Below are 16,602 nucleotides of genomic sequence, written 5' to 3'. Positions count from 1 at the left end.
TCTCAAAGTTAAACTAGTTCCCTGGTGTGATAATGAACATGTCTGACATGCTTTGGTCAAAATACCATAAGGATGAAGCACCACAGCAGTTCAATCACCCTGCCAAAACAGCCCTGTTCAGAACGCTCTGTTTAGTAGTATCTCTTTAGGTCCACCTTAAAAGTCCACCTTAAAAAAAAGGCACATTACCGTCGTACATAACATCTCTGGACAGATAAATCCTCTGAGGCTGGAAGTTTGTGTAGAACTCTGTGCTGCACTGCGGAGCCAAGAATAGAACTTTTCGCGGACTTCTCAGACTTCCGGTTTTTAGATACTATTGTTTTTTTACGGACAAAGCGGAGCTACGCGAGACAACAATTCCAGAAATTTAGCGTCTCGTGACGTCCCAAGGAGCGCGGAAGTCAACATTGTGCGTTTTACGTCCTGTACTTAGACTGAGGAGAACCACAAAAACATGAGCGAGTCATCTTTTTTCACACTTTTTCCGACTGATAGGAAAAGTCCCAAATATAAGGATTTAAATGTTTAAAAGGTTGATTTTGGATAATATGGGACCTTTAAATGAAGACGAGAAACAGTCAAATACAGGCATACAGGTGTTATTTTGTTTATCAAATTCAATTGTTTAATGTACAAAATGTACTGTAGCAGGGTAAACAATCAAAAAGGGATACTGCAACAGCGAGGGACCTTGTGAAAAATCACGCTGAATATCCCAAGACAGCTGCTGAGTTCTGGTGGTTATGAAGCACTTTTATGGCAGCGAAGATAAATTGAGGAAACTGTGGATGTCAATGGAAGTAAATAGAATTATTTTTTTTTTTATTTTTTTTTTTGAAACACACTTATACACACATCAGGGACAGTCGCTACCCAAAGGCAATTCTCCTATGATTGGAAGATCGCTGCCGCACGGAAAAATTGTGAATTAACATTTCAACATCAATCGACGTTAATTAAGAAATAATTAAAAACCTCATTCCCTCCCATTATAAAACAACAGTCAGTGATTTGTCTCGCTTTATTTGCATTCATTTTCTTTGTCCAGCGACACGTCAGTCAGCCTTAAACATGGTTTTCCTTCAGCCACATTTATAAAGTAATGCAAAATAACTTTTAGTTTATAAGATTATATTATGACAGAAGAACCAAGAACTTTGTGAGAAGGTATATGCCAATGTCAGATGTCACGATCAAGAAATGAAATAGTGCTATCAATACATCACCAATAATAAAAACTACAAAAGTATTGAAAAATACGAGGTTTATGACCATTATTCCATTTGGAAATGACACCTCCACATGTGCACAGCCTCCCCTGAGAACATCCAGAGACTGTGAGCACAGTTCTTCCTCCTCTTTCATTCGTTCCCCACACAAAACAGAAAACCAAACGACAAAGACCCCATAATGAAATCCATTGGGAGAACAGGAGGTCCGGTCGCCTGGTTGAGTTCCACCTCAACCTTGACCTACTTGACCTCGAGGAGAGAGCCATTAAGAATGTGAGCTACCGAGGTAAAAAACAAGCACTTCAAACGGGAATTATTTTTGCTGAAGGACAAACAGGAGACCATAATAAAGAGTTACATTGTTTCAGTCAATGGCTATTTTTTTGTTAATAAAAAATAAACTTTAAATAAACTCGTCCTACATTTGCCTTATTGTCCCCCAAAGTCCCTCAGAATTTGTCTTTGTGATTGGTAAATGCATCAAAAGCTCTGGACCTTTGTGAATAAATTAAATAGGCTTTGAATTAAGAAGAAAGAAAGGTCAACAGTGTCTTCATCAGCTGCAGTGAAAGCTTCTATTCTGAGTGTTTTGTGAAAGAAAAATCACATCAGTTCATTCTTGGAATTGAATTCATATTATTGGGCAGGTTATTGCATTCACATTCTTATTATTAGACAAAAATGGCAGTCGTGATGTTCATCTGTGGATGGGAATGCACTGCTTCACGATTTGATGCATTATGGTAGAGATCAAACGAATGTGACATAACGCCTATATTAAAAGTGCCATAGGAATGACTGGAATGACAGCAGAAGTAATGTGTCACGGCAACTTCAGGTGTTTATCCCTCGTATGTCTGTAAAACTAGATCCAAAGGAAACACTATTATCAATGAGAATACATCAATGTCTTGAGTACAGAGTGACATCACACTCCTCTGTGTGTTGATCTCCAAACCACTGTTTTGAGTACCGTCATCATTACTGCTGGATCCCGTACATCAATAACGCCGCAAATGGGGTCGTCTACCATCACGAAGACAAGCGCACTTCAAATCAACCCGTTGTCTTTTACGAAACAATTTACGACTTACAACTAAGAGCCTAAACTCCTCGAGCTCTTAGCGCGAGAGATGACCTCCAATGTTGTAATTACATGGTCAGAGTTCTTCGTGAAAGCAGCAACAGACACAGACACAATAAATAATTGAGTCGAGCTGCTGTGAAAAAGAAAGCGTCTGACTGAGAGTGACCCTCCAGTTTTAAGCCGCTCTCCTCTTCTTCCTGCACTCCTAAGTAATTTGATGCGTGGATCATGTTTTACTGTACCATAGTTATTCATTTACCATTCTATAAACAAAGAAACAGATATTGAAAGAACGCAGTAACCAAACATACCGTTAGCTTATCGATAATGTTATTTTTAACACCAAGCGTATCACACAAGTGCACTTTGCATAACCGTTAGTTAAAGATACATTATGTAATAAATCTAAAGCAACTGTCCATAAAATCCTCATATAACAAACTGAACTTACCAACAACAACAGTACAGCCAAAATATTTGCATTAAATAAAAAAATCTTTTGCAGACTGCAAATCATGTTTATGTTTTGAAATCATGTTTTGGCATGTGGCGCCTACCAATCATTGCAGTCAGTAAAGTCTCAGCTGCTGCCGAGCAACCACAGGTTGACAGTTACGTCTGAGAAACAATGGCGGAGAAAAAGAAACCTAAAAGACCTCGGTATTTTGAATTTAAGTGTAGTAACCGTTTTTGGCCACATTCTTACATATGGCGCCTTTAAGTCTGTGCTATCGGACAAAATCCAAAGGTTTCTGAAAGCTGAGAAGTTGCACGTCAAAGCCGACATGTGGTTATTATGGTCATTTCACTCGCGCTGCTTAAGTAAGCCGGAGAATCTGCTTCATCGTAATCTAGTTTCCATTTTTTTTTTGCACATCGAGAGACAAAGAAACACATTCCTGTTGTTCATGTACAACTGCAGTGTTTTTCCAAATAAACTTAATTTTTATTTTTTGCATGCAGTAAATTGTATATAACTGCCAGATATTGGAAGTTATTCTGGAAAAATGGGCAAAAACACTTAGTTACAAGAAAATCTGGCCCTTTTTATGGTTAAAATAAGCTAAAATAATTTGCAGGTTAGGTGTTAAAGGGTTAAAACCTTTTCATTAAAAAATTAATAGCTGTGCACATCAGACATTGATTAACTTGCAACCTGTGCTGTGAAATACAAAATGTCCAAACATGGGTGTTCCTGTCATGTTATAGATGCTGGTGTATCATTTTCTTTTGTTTTGTGTATTAAAACACATCCTCGTGTCTATATCCTTGGACCTGCCGTGATCATTTGCATACTGCAGGGAGCGCTGGCTGCAATGACAGCTGGGAGTTATGACGGATAGTAGAGTTGGCATTCCCAGGAAAGTGACACAGTATTCTGCAATATGAGGTTTAATGGAATTCCAGTAATCAGATCCCTTTGATGCATCCACGAGGCCCGTAGCTACTGAGACAGAAGGAAGAGCACCTTAAAAATGAATGAACTTGGAAATGAGAAGGTTAACGTGATTTATGCTGAAACATAGTGGGGGCAAAGCTCATTGAGATGATGAGGAGCGCCCTTGAAATTCATTTGTTCAGGGCGACATTCGGCCGCGTGGAATGCCATTCGTCTTCATCATTCATCATCTGTCCATTGTCTTCCAATCTGTGAATGACAGGAGAGCCGCCGCAATTTATGCGCTTATAATTCCGCCGACACACGCGTTGCAATATCCTCTCAGATAGAAACTTGGACAGTCAGTTGACAGCGTGATGGGAAAAATATGTCCACGCTTCTGCCGTAAAGCCACGCTCATATTTTTAGACGGATGGAAATTTGGAAGTAGGCAGTGGATTCAGGCAAATCTAAGGAACATGGACCGATTAACTTTAAAGCGGAACTAGACCGGAAGTTCCTATTAACGCTGTTTTTTTGGTGTGTATCTGCGTCATTACCTTGTTTATGAAGCCCTGAAGGTTTCGAAACAAACAGTTCAGCCACTGCTGAGAACGTTGTGTTTTATTGTAATCTCGGGGCTCAACAAGATCACTGAAAATCCCGTAATAGTTACGTAAGCATCGGTTCTCACGAGCAACAGTGTCTTCTGACTCTGGGTCTGACTCCGGTTTAAAGTCATAAAAGGGACTGCGGCGAGGAGTCGTGACGAAGCGATTTTTAAACACTGTTTAAACAATGTTTTGATAATGAGGAGCAGTGCATCCACCGTTCCAGAGGGGGGCGCTGCGCTTCTGAGAACGGATGTGCTGGATAGTACTGGCCAATCACAAGACTCTGTCTTCTGGGGGTAAAAGTTCACTCTGAAATCTCGCAGCAGAAAAACACCGTCAGAAAAGAGGATTTCTATCGGCTCGTTTACAGAAACTAGGAGGTTTTTGACCATAAAAACAAGTTATTATATGTAAGTAGACCTCCATAACTAACATTTATGTGCAACAGGCCCACTCTATGTGACCTTTAAGTGGATAAGTGCATATACAGTAGTACATTCAATTCATATTTCTGTACAACTACAAAATAAACAACGATTATAATAATAAGTCTACATCACACTTTTATGATTTCTGTATATAACGGTGCAATCCGGTCACTTATATCTACAAACATCGTCATTTATACGCTGCTACAATTCTATTTCCACTCCCTCTTTCAAACTCTGTTTTGTTTGTATTTAACCAGACAAAAACCCACTGAGATTGAGATCTCTTTTACAAGCATGACCTGGCCATGTTATGGAAATAGCACAGACGAGTTACAGACAATAATTTTCCACAAAACACTGGAGTTTAACAATGTGCAAAGTTAACATGACATTTAGAGTGCACGGAGTTGAGGTCACAGTAATAATTTAAAAAACACAGGCGCTGTTTAAAGGTTTCTCGCTGGCTGTCTAATAGGACGCAGCGAAAGGCTCCGAGCGGAATCAGATCAGACATTTTCAGTTCCGTCTGGAGAGTGTTCCATGCAGAGGAAGCGGCAAAGATGAACGCTCTTTCCCCCCCATTTCTCTTCTAACGCGAGGAACAGATAGATGGAGAACGACTTTACCGTACTGCCAGGAAATACAAAAAAAAGTTTGACTTCAGATAAGTCAAGTAAATATTTACAGCATTCTACTCAAAGAACAAATAAATGATGTATATTTGTTTATTATGTTGTCCTGGCCGCTTAACAATATCTTTGCCTTATTCATATTCAAAAGACTTAAACACAACCGCCAAATATGAATTAAAGCCACACAAATATATTTTAACATAATCAGTTATTGATAAATCAATGTCAACTTTCACCAATATTTAGTTGCATCTCTGGGTTTAACTCTTAGTGCTCAGATCTGTGCCGCAAGTGCACCCTTAGTAATTTGCCACAGGAATAATACACAACTCCTTATATGGACATCCTGGGTGTCCAGGAATAGCGATAATTGTGCAAAAGTCACAAAATAGATTTTTTGTTGTTGTTGTTGTTGTTGTTGTTGTTGTTTATGAAAACGAGACAAGCGAACTTTGAACTGTGACGTTTTCCTAAATTTGTAGTACTTTTTTGCTAGGGTGTGTCTATATAGTTGGTGAAATATGTATATATATTTTTTTTTTTTTCATCAGATCGCCTATAAGTTGTGCTGATAAAAGGACATAAGACACTCCATATTGCACATTCTTAACCTCTGTATAGTAATGGGGGGAAAAAAAGCAGCCTAAATGCTCTGTGATGGAAGGGTTAATCATGAGCTGAACAATACTCTTTCAATCCGTATCACTGGAGAACTGCATCCATTTGTCTGTTAAAAACAATGGGGGAAAAACCTCTTTGTTGTTGATAATCCTCCCTTCCTTTTTTTTAAAATAAGATCTAAGAACAAAGTGACTCCTGAGTGTGAAGGCACGGGAAAATAAGCTCCATTAACCTAACTAGCAAGAGATTAAGCGCGAGATCGAAAGGACCAGCATTTATGAATTATTTGAATTATTTACTGAATAATTTAACATGCAGGCGTTTTGGTTTTTTCCTCCAGTCTGAGCCCCAGCCTGTTTTTTTTAACAATCTGCATGACAAGACAAGGGCGTTGTAACTTAAATAAACTTAGATGTCCCGTACGTCTTTTTTGCAGTTTTGCTGACATCCCGGTTCTCCTGAAGTCATTTCATCACCCATTTCCTTTGCACTCAATACGTCTCTCCCAGTTTCTGCATCGCGATGCCACTGACACATGAAATGGCCATAATAGCATGCATTTGGCTCAGTAACACAGGAATGGGGACAATAAACCTGCAGGCTCTGCGGTTACTGTCAGTGCATTTTGTTACAGTGGAATGTGAAACATAATTCTGTTTGACTCATAAGATTACAAGTAAGACTGATTATGTGCCTTTAACCATTTTTTATTTTCTTTTTGCCCTGGTAGGGGTGGTGATGCCGTATTAAAGACAAAGCTTTCACTTGTCACACGTTCGGGGTGAATCCGAGTTCACGTATTTAAGAAAACACGAGAAGCTATCCAGGACATTGGTGCCTGCTGTGAGGGGAAAATGCATTTAATGCGTCTTGATATGGGAGTAAATAATATATAACTTTCTGTGATTTTGAGGGCTGCTTTGAATAAATCTTTGGACATATGGAAAAAAAAAAAATCCACCAAAGCAAGAATAAGACACTAGAGCCGTGTTTTCATCATGGTAGAGTTTGTTTCAGTACAGTACGGTTTGGAGCAGTAAAACCCTTGTTCAGACAGAGAACAGTGTACCTTTACCCGGTAGGCAAATTTGTCTCGACAAGACGTTAAGTTTTGGATGAAAATAGACTGCGGACATTGAAGAAACACCAGTCGCAAAGGAGTGATGCTTTTCTGTCGCCCAATCAGCTGTCGTGGGTTTAGCTCAAGGGAAAGGAACGAAAAAATGGAAAGACTTGTTGTTCTGGTAATGCAAAAATGACATACTGTACCATTCCACATGCCCATCACTGTTAAAGATTAACTCCATCTTCAGTTGATTAAGTGTTGCTCTAATTGTTTTACAGAGAAAAAAACATGTCCCCAAAGAGGAATGCACCAGCAGCATCGTTTCGTTCTCCTGTGTGGGAACATTTTGGATTTCCTGTATGATGGCGATGGTAAAAAAAAAAGAAAGCGGAGAAAACGGCAACTGTATGAAAGCACTCTGCAGCAAGTGTTTTGCTTACCCTATAGTGGCAACACTTCGAATATGCTTCGGCTGACGATTGACTGCACAAAGGAGAGATAGTTGGGTATGAAAGGGCAACTTCTGCTCACCGCAGCATTTAAACAGCCACTCGGTGAGAAGTCAGACAAGGCAGAACAGAACAGAACTAAAGCAATGGGAATGCTTATCTTTCAGTGGGTTCAGTGCTTGCTGTTGGTCTGTTTTTTTAGTGACAAGAAAATCTATTCTTTTAAGAACAGCTTAACAGCTTTTTTTTTTGCCAGATAAATGAAAAGCATGTTTAAATGCAGCAATGTCTCCATGCTGATTTAAGATTGTTACAACGACGTGCCATAATCAAGCTGCCCCATTCTTTCAGTTTTTGTATGATTGCAGGGCAGGTCCTCAAGAAAATCTGTAAATGCTGGATCATTAAGTTATAGATCTGGTGCTGATGTATAGTATTTATAGTGTGTAAAAAAATAAAAAAAATAAATAACAACCATTCCTATACTGTGTGGGTGTATGCTTGCATGTTTGTGTGTGTGCATGTGTGCGTAAATCTGACCTTGGTTCCTGTAAGGTTTCATGTCTATAAACATCGTTCACATATTGACTGAGGTTATTTAGGTTTCAACGTGTGCCCGTTTGGCACAAACCCCAATCCCAGTGGTTCTGCCTGCTTAAACAGAAGCTATCGAGTAGCTCTTTCAGCTGTGTTGGATGCCTCTTTATATTTTATTTGCCATGATACACGGAGCGCAGTGTGGTCAGAAACACCTGCACAAGCTGCCAAGGCCGTACATCGAACTCCGGCTGCATCGTTAATCTCTTGAAGCTATCTTTTTTTTTTTTTTTAAGAAAAAATGCTTCTTCAGTAAACTGTCTGGTGGAATGTGAAAAGGAAATGGATGTAAATGTGTCAATGTTCATCTTTATCTTTATGCAAGGGTTCACAGCGACTTAATTCAGTAACTACTTCACTGTTACTTATACCACACAGAACTGGCAAAGCCTTCACTTCTACCCCAAACTTAATTTATATCAACGTGACATTAAAGTTGAATGAAGCTGTTTTTGATCAGCAAGGGGCTGATGATAAATAATAAAACTCCCTCACAAAATACTCATAATTTTTACAGAATATTATAAACTGGGGCAATCCCCGACCAGTCCGCAGCTGAAGTGCTGTTGAGCAAGGCATTTAACCCCCTCACTGCTCCCCGAGCGCCGCTCACTGGCATGGCAGCTCACTGCGCTGGGTTAGCATGTTCTCCACCTCACTGTGTGCTGTGTGTGTTCACTAACTCACTGCAGAATTGAATTTCCCCTTGCGGGACTTAAAGGGTTCTTAAAAAAAACAAAAAAAAAACAACTGCAAGTATAAAAAGTACATGTTTCACATCAGCAACTGCCTCTGAATATGTGAAGAACAACAAGAGCCTGGCTTGAAGAAGCGCGAGCCTCCGACTGTGGACGGGTCACTGTATTTCCCTCCTTACATGTGATTGAATTATGGGCAGGGTCAAATATGGCTGATTACACAGGCCAACACGTACAGTATGCACCATTCCCCCCCGGCCTAGCTAAGAATGAAATGATGTGCTTGCACAGGGTTAGGCACATGGAGCAATGACAAGTGGTGATAACATCTTCAAAGCCTCACACCGGGCCTGAATTATGGCCAAATGTGACCCTATATGGACCAATAATATAAGATGAATGAATGACTTAGATTGACTTGTGCTCTTCTATAGTGCATGAAAAAACACTGAGATGCACATCAGTTAAGGGGACTGTGTGATGTATGGGTGACCTCTGTTGGAAGTGACTTGGGTGTATGAGTTTTAAACGCAGATTTATTTGACTTCTCACCTACATGTCATTTATACCACAGGCTCCACTTATCACATACTGCACAGGGCTTTGGAAAAGCTGTGGCTTTTTTTTTTTCTATGTGCATTTCCATGTGGATGTAGATCATGTCACTCTGTTTTAGGGATTTTATGTGACGTGCATGAGATAATCTTTGTTTCCCAGTGTTCACGCGACCTGAAATTCAATGTTTGCTTCTTTTTAATCTCCCAGTCTTTGAAGTGCACGATAGTGACTCCCTGTGAATTGAATGCATCTTAATCTCCAGAGAAATATAACACACAAAACTAATTCCGAGTTCAAGAGGAGCAAATGCACGCAAAGCTTACACTCAAAATAAGCTTTTTGCCAACATAATCAGTTTAATTTCTACAGATGCCGAGCAGAACCAGCGAAAACTAGATGAGAATTCATGCATTTACTTTCATCAGTGTCGCCTGAGACAAACATTACCTTATATTAAAATCCCTGATGGCTCTCAATGGGGTGCTTATAAATAGGGGTGACAACAGCTTGAGCAAGTGTTAACGGACGAACTGTATCTAGAAAAATATTTTCAAAAAAGAAAATGAGTTTGGCATTGCCAAGCACTTCATTTATTCACTTAAATTTATGTATTCATATATTCCTGGTCTGATCAGAATCAGCTGTTTTGGAGCGGGACAGCGGCTTTAGACTTTCACATCATTACGTTTTCAGGTGACCTGGTCAACGTCTTGCAACAGCTTGTTCATATTAAACCGGACTTTTAAAATGCATGTCAACATTCATTCCAACTGCAATTGTATTAAAGCGGAACTAGACCGGAAGTTCCTATTATCGCTGTTTTTTTGGTGTGTATCTGCGTCATTACCTTGTTTATGAAGCCTGACGGTTCGAAACAAACAGTTCAGCCATTGCTGAGAAAGTTGTGTTTTATTGTAATCTCGGGGCTCAACGAGATCACTGAAAATCCCGTAATAGTTACGTAGGCATCGGTTCTCCTGAACAACCGATCGTCCTGCTCCGGGCGGTAGTCTGGGCACATCCGGTTACGTACATTGAACCGCAGAAGAAGAATAACGTCCGTTGTGGAGGTGTTTCACAAGCAACAGTGTCTTCTGACTCTGGGTCTGACTCCGGTTTAAAGTCATAAAAGGGACTGCGGAGGGAGTCGTGACGAAGCTATTTTTAAACACTGTTAAAACAATGTTTTGATAATGAGGAGCAGTGCATCCGCCGTTCCAGAGGGGGGCGCTGCGCTTCTGAGAACAGATGTGCTGGATAGTACTGGCCAATCACAAGACTCTGTCTTCTGGGGGTGAAAGTTCACTCTGAAATCTCGCAGCAAAAAAACACTGTCAGAAAAGAGGATTTCTATCGGCTAGTTTACAGCAACTAGGAGGTTTTGACCATAAAAACAAGTTAATATATGTAAGTAGACCTCCATAACTAATATTTATGTGCAACAGGACCACTCTATGTGACCTTTAAATCAAATGTCCATCCACATTCACAACAGGTCTACCACAATTCAGGTCTGTAGGTTTTCATGAACTGATGAGGAGACAGATTTTCAGCACTATCAGCTTAAAGAATTGGATATTTTTGATCTGTTAATGGATGGTAGGAATATTCCGAATGTTGGTGGACATGGTAACGGCGAGCTGCATGCTAAATCCAAATCTATCGAGACACACCTGCATGCAGTCAAACGTCACAACAAGGCTTCCAAAGACTTCCAACAATGCGAGGTGTCACTCTCTCTCTAACACACATACATGCTGGAAAAAAAAAACTCTCTCTCCCAACTAATAAACTACCATGTAATGCGAAGGCAAGTATGTGTGGAGGTGTCAACACAGAACACACTTTTTTCACAATTCAGGCTCAGCCAACAGGGACAGAATATTTGGCAGCAGAGCAGACCCAGTCCACAGCAGCCTGGCAGCACTTTCAGAGGAGCCAAAGAATTCTACACGTTTCATCCGACATAGTCTAAATGAATATTAAGGTCATGGAGGCCCTGCGGTACACAACAAACCAATTATCTCCACAGGCCTTTACATTTACATGGTTTAAGTTCAGTACCTGGGCTTAATGTGTGCATTTCTTTCTTTCAAACATGTGTTATAATAATAATAATAATGTGTTTCTCAGTGGCCATTTTAAATCCTTTGTTTGTTTACGCTCTCACAGTCCAACCGGCTTTGTCATTTGTGGCCGAGTTAAGCCGCAGCAAGTAAGTAACAGGCTGACTGATAAGCCATTTGTCGAAAGAAACCCAGTCAAAGGCATTTCGCTTCACATGGATGGATGGATGGATGGAAAATGTCTCATGATACTTGGACAAACGAAACAAAAAACAAACAAAAAAAACCAGGATACTCAAGACAAAGCCACAGAAATTCAGAACTCCATATGTCAACAACAACATTATATTAAAGCAAGTCAGTAAAGATGGGTTTTGAGAGATGATCTAACAAATACACTGATTCTGAAAGACATACAGTATCTCCGTAGGTAGGTTATCGCACCCTGAAGTCAAGGAGTCCTTCTGATGTCATCTGCTTAAACAACATCTAGCCTATGTGCCGAGTTGTTAACATCTTAGGAGGCAAGAGAGTGGTTTATGATCAATGTGTAGGATTATTGATTTTATTTTGGATAGATCTTAGCTGATGGTAGCACGACTGGGCAACTTTTTGGGGTTCAAAGATAAGATTTTAATCAAATTAAAGCCCAAAGTTTCAAGATGTATAGGTTAGATGCGTATCAAGAACTAGAACGACGTTTGTGTAAGTGTGTCTCAAAGAAGGGCAGCTATAGACTGTTGGATCTCCTTCCTCCTCTTCAAAAGGGAAGGACTATATTTGTCATCCACGTAGCAATGAAAAGAAATATTGTGGGATTGGGTGATTTGGCCAAGAGGGAAAAGTTAATTGGACCCAAGAGTGAACCCTGCTATTCATCACATGTAATCTTGGGCTGTAAAAGACATGTGATTACCTACAGTGACCAAGTAGGTAAGAGTAGAACCAATTAAGTGCTGACTAAGTTAAGCACCACTCCTTTCTTCCAATCCCATTATAGATGTAAAGCAGCGTAATCGGGGATTTTGTCTGTACTGAAATGGTCTCTCTGACATTTTTACTTTGAAAGGGAGTGAGATAAATGCCTCAATAAAAAGTAAATTACCTTTCATGCGAGCATAATTCATTTAGCGTGTAGATTGTACAAATCACACCTTTGCTATGGAGGATTGTTATTATGCATACAGCAGCAGGCAGACTTTATTTAGGTTTTACTGCCATTGGGCAGGAGGTTGCATTTAAAAGATACAAAATGGTTCTGGCTTTTTTTTTTTTTTGAACTAGCAACTCAAAATAAACCAGATTCAACACTTTTGTCTCTTTCAGCACGCTAAATAGTTGAATGTCCTGAATGTCATGCAGACAAGGTATTGTGTTGGAGGTGTCTCAGACGACAGGCAACCCTTTGTGACTGCAGAAAAGTGCTCTCGGTGTTAAAGTGGCACAGGTGACAGTGAGACCACATCAAAGAATTGAATGTGAACTTTAGTTGAAAAATAACAAAATAGTCTTTGGTAAGTTCTGTTCATCAGTGCAGTTGTGTATAAACTTTTTCTGAGTACACTACCTTTCAGAGGTTAGGGGTCACTTAGAAAAGTCCTTATTTATGAAGGAATGAATATAACATTAAATGAATCATAAATACACTCTATACATTGTTAATGTGGTAAACGACTATTTTAGCTGCAAACGTCTGGTTTATAATGGAATATGTACAGGCCCATTTCCAGCAACCATCTCTTCAGTGTTCTAATGGTACATTGTGTTTGCTAATCGCGTTAGAAGGCTTTTGGATTATTAGAAAACCCTTGAAAACCCTTGTGCAATGATGTTAGCACAGCTGAAGACAGTTTTGCTGGTTCTTTGACAAAAGCAAAATTATTATTTTGAACAAAAATCATTATTTATAATCTTGTCAATGTCTTGACTATATTTTCTCTTAATTCTGCAACTCTTTTGGTGAATAAACGTGTGACTTTTAATGGAAAACGCACACAAAATTGTATAGGTGACCCCAAACTTTTTAACTGTAGTGTATATCAGATTGTAGATGGTGGAAATATCATTTCTCAAAAGTTATACCGATGCCAGCCATTGCTGCTTTCTGGAATGCTACTTTTACTTTGACCTAGTTTTCAAAGAGTCCTGAGAGACCCTGTTTTAGATGCTACTGTTATAAAGGAGAGAAACATGTTAATTGATTAGTTTTCTTCAACCACCGGCTGCTGAGATCTCCACCATGAGAGTAGTCTGGTAGATCTGTTTTTCTCTCTAAAATCCCACAATAGAAACAGTCCACAAACAAAACAGAGAAATCAATGGACTTTCTTTGGCAGCTTTGAGAGAGGTGCTTACCATCACAGAGTGTTTCGCCTGAGGTGAACATCCCAGAGTGTATTATAGTGTTGCTCCATTGCCCTGTTCACATCCGCAAGCTGTTTTAAAACCCATTTGAAGTGAAGCACACAGGGTTTTTAACAACTATCAGAACTGGTGTGAATAACATCCTAGGGCCCTCTTGCTCCATTTGGCCATTACAACAGCTTCTCTCCAATGTGGAGCATCTATATATTCCAGTTTGACTGTTTTAGGAGTAGTATTTACGTTAAAGAATAGGTGCTTCATCCAGTGTGAAGCACCTTTTTAACGTCCGTGGATTTCAGTTCATTCCGTAATACAGCATAGTGTTATATCCACACATATATATCGATTTATCATTTTTCAACTGAAAAGATCACTTAAGAATGAAAAAAAATGAATCACTGATGATGGTTCTTTCTTTTTTTTTTGTCACTTTCCTTTTATCATTTTTTCTCTCACCCCCTGACAAAGACTTCACACTTTTCATTGTCGCCCTGGGTTGAACTGAGATTCAAACGCACTTCCTCTGTGTGACTGAGGACCCTCATAAAGTCCACACATCTCGGTTACATCCCTTTGGTCCTTTAGAAAGCCGGCCTTCCTCGGGAGGACGGTGGAGGGTGTAATTCACTTTACAATATCAAACAATCACCGCTTGTGATTCTTGTCTTCTGGCTAACGTGTCGGGGCGTGAGTTTTATGGCTTTTAAAAGCAGCGCGGTGAGCTGTGAGGAGAGCTTTCGCAGATGTGGCCCGAAGGTGTTGTGCCCCAAAGTGAAGCTTTGCCTCCAGGTCATTGAGCAGTAATGAGTGTTATCAAGCAAGTGCCAGAAGACAGGTAACGCTGGTGGAATTTATGAGAGGCCTTGCGAGATGACCCTAAGCTGGACCAGCCATTCTTCACAGGAGACAGGGCTAAGGCTAGGAAAAGACTAATATGGCAGGATTGTGATTAAATAGGCCCTTGATTTTATAGGCTTTGGCACCAGCAAGCAAGCCAGTATTTATCAGCTCAGATATAAATTGTAACTACTGAACACTTCACTGATTGCAGTATTCAAGGTGATCTCTCCAGGAGGAAGCAACATTCTTCTTATTATTTTTTCAACATTGGGATAAGACATAGGATTCAATAACATGAAAAAAATAAACAAACATGACATAAAAGTGTCATCGCTTGTATCGTTGAATACAAAATCTCACGCTGTTCAAAGATCGACCTTACAGTCATTAGGGTACATTGTGTGTGTGTGTGTTCAAGGTTCTAAATAATCCTCTTTGGGTGAATTTTGGACAAATCCTCCTCTCAAGGACATATCATCTCCCTCCAACACACTACAAACTCCTTGTAGTTGCTTGGAAATGCATTTTGAATAAGTGGATCCAACCCTCCTCGTCAACGGTTACCCTTTGGTACAGGGAAGTCTTTAACACCGTCCCCCATGAACAATAACATGTCTTGTAGTTTGTTGCTTGTTGTAAAATGTTTACAAAGGTTTTGGTCTCCTTTTCTTGAGTATCTATGTGTAGACCTACAAAATTTGCTTTTGGAATGAAGGCTATCTTCCCTAATCTCTATGGCACAGCAGAATGGATATATCTTTATGTTATTGCCTGCACTTCTCTTATTATATGTGTGTGTATGCATGTGAAAAACACAGTGCCTCCATAATAATATTTAATATTTTTACCAATTATTGTTGATTTTGTGATCATCATGAAGAATCTTTTGGTCTTTTATGGCCGTCTCTGGTTTTCCTTTCTTTTTCATTGTGTGCGTGTTGTGTTGTTCATTATCAACACTGAATAAAAGTTAAATTTAAGCGAAAAGAATGTTGGCCAATCTATTAAAGTGCCTTATATTAAGCCTTAGTGCTCATGCAGCAGATGCACCCGTGCTAATTTTGCCATGGGAATAATACACAACTCCTTATATGGACATTGTGGAGGGGCGTGCTATTGGTCACATATTCAGGCTTTAAAAAAAAATGCAGGTTTTTATTGTCTTCTTATGTGTTGTTGTGTCAAAGTTCTGATTCATTTTATATTGCATTTTTAGTAGTGATATAGAGCAGCAATAATTGTGCAAAAGTCCCAACAAATTATTTTTGTTCATAAAAATTAACTTTGAACTGTGACCTATTTCCAAATTTCACAAATTCAATCCAATTTTAAACATTTTGAGTACTTTTTGCTCAGGTGTGCTTACTTTTATTTTTCATCAGATTGCCTATGCCTAGATTGTGCTCTATATTGCACATTCTTATAGCCTCTGTATATACTGTATGTTTACACATAGTAATGGAAAAAAAGCAGCCGAAATGCTCTGTGTTCTAAGGGTTAAGTTTTACAAAGTTTACCAACTTCTTGAAATCACACCAACAGCAGACATTTCCTTTCTATTTGCGTTCTTTATGGCCTACTTAATGTTAATTGTAGTTGCCACACAAACAGTGTAATGGAGGGTTCTTTCGGCTTTTGTAAATTGACTAATTATTCTTGTTTTTGAATGCCAAAGTTTACTGTATATATTAGACTTAGAGAGGGTTTATTGTACAGATAGTGGACATTTTATTTGCTTTCATTATTCCCACCCACAGCTATCTGCACGGAATATTTGCAGGTTTGCCAATGACCACACATGTGCATTGCGGTGATAACAATATAGGCCGAAATAGTCTCCTATTTTTTTTTAACTGTCCACTGCTGCCGTCCTTTTTTTTATTTTAATTAGGATTGAAGTAATGAGCAATCAGCAAAGTTTCTTGGACATATCTGACAGTCAGTATTTATTAACAAAGTAAACTTT

The sequence above is a fragment of the Microchirus variegatus genome, assembly GCF_963457635.1.
Source record: "Microchirus variegatus genome assembly, chromosome: 8".
Lineage (NCBI taxonomy): Eukaryota > Metazoa > Chordata > Actinopteri > Pleuronectiformes > Soleidae > Microchirus > Microchirus variegatus.
The sequence above is the reverse complement of the archived record's forward strand: the minus strand, read 5'-3'. Positions refer to the sequence as shown.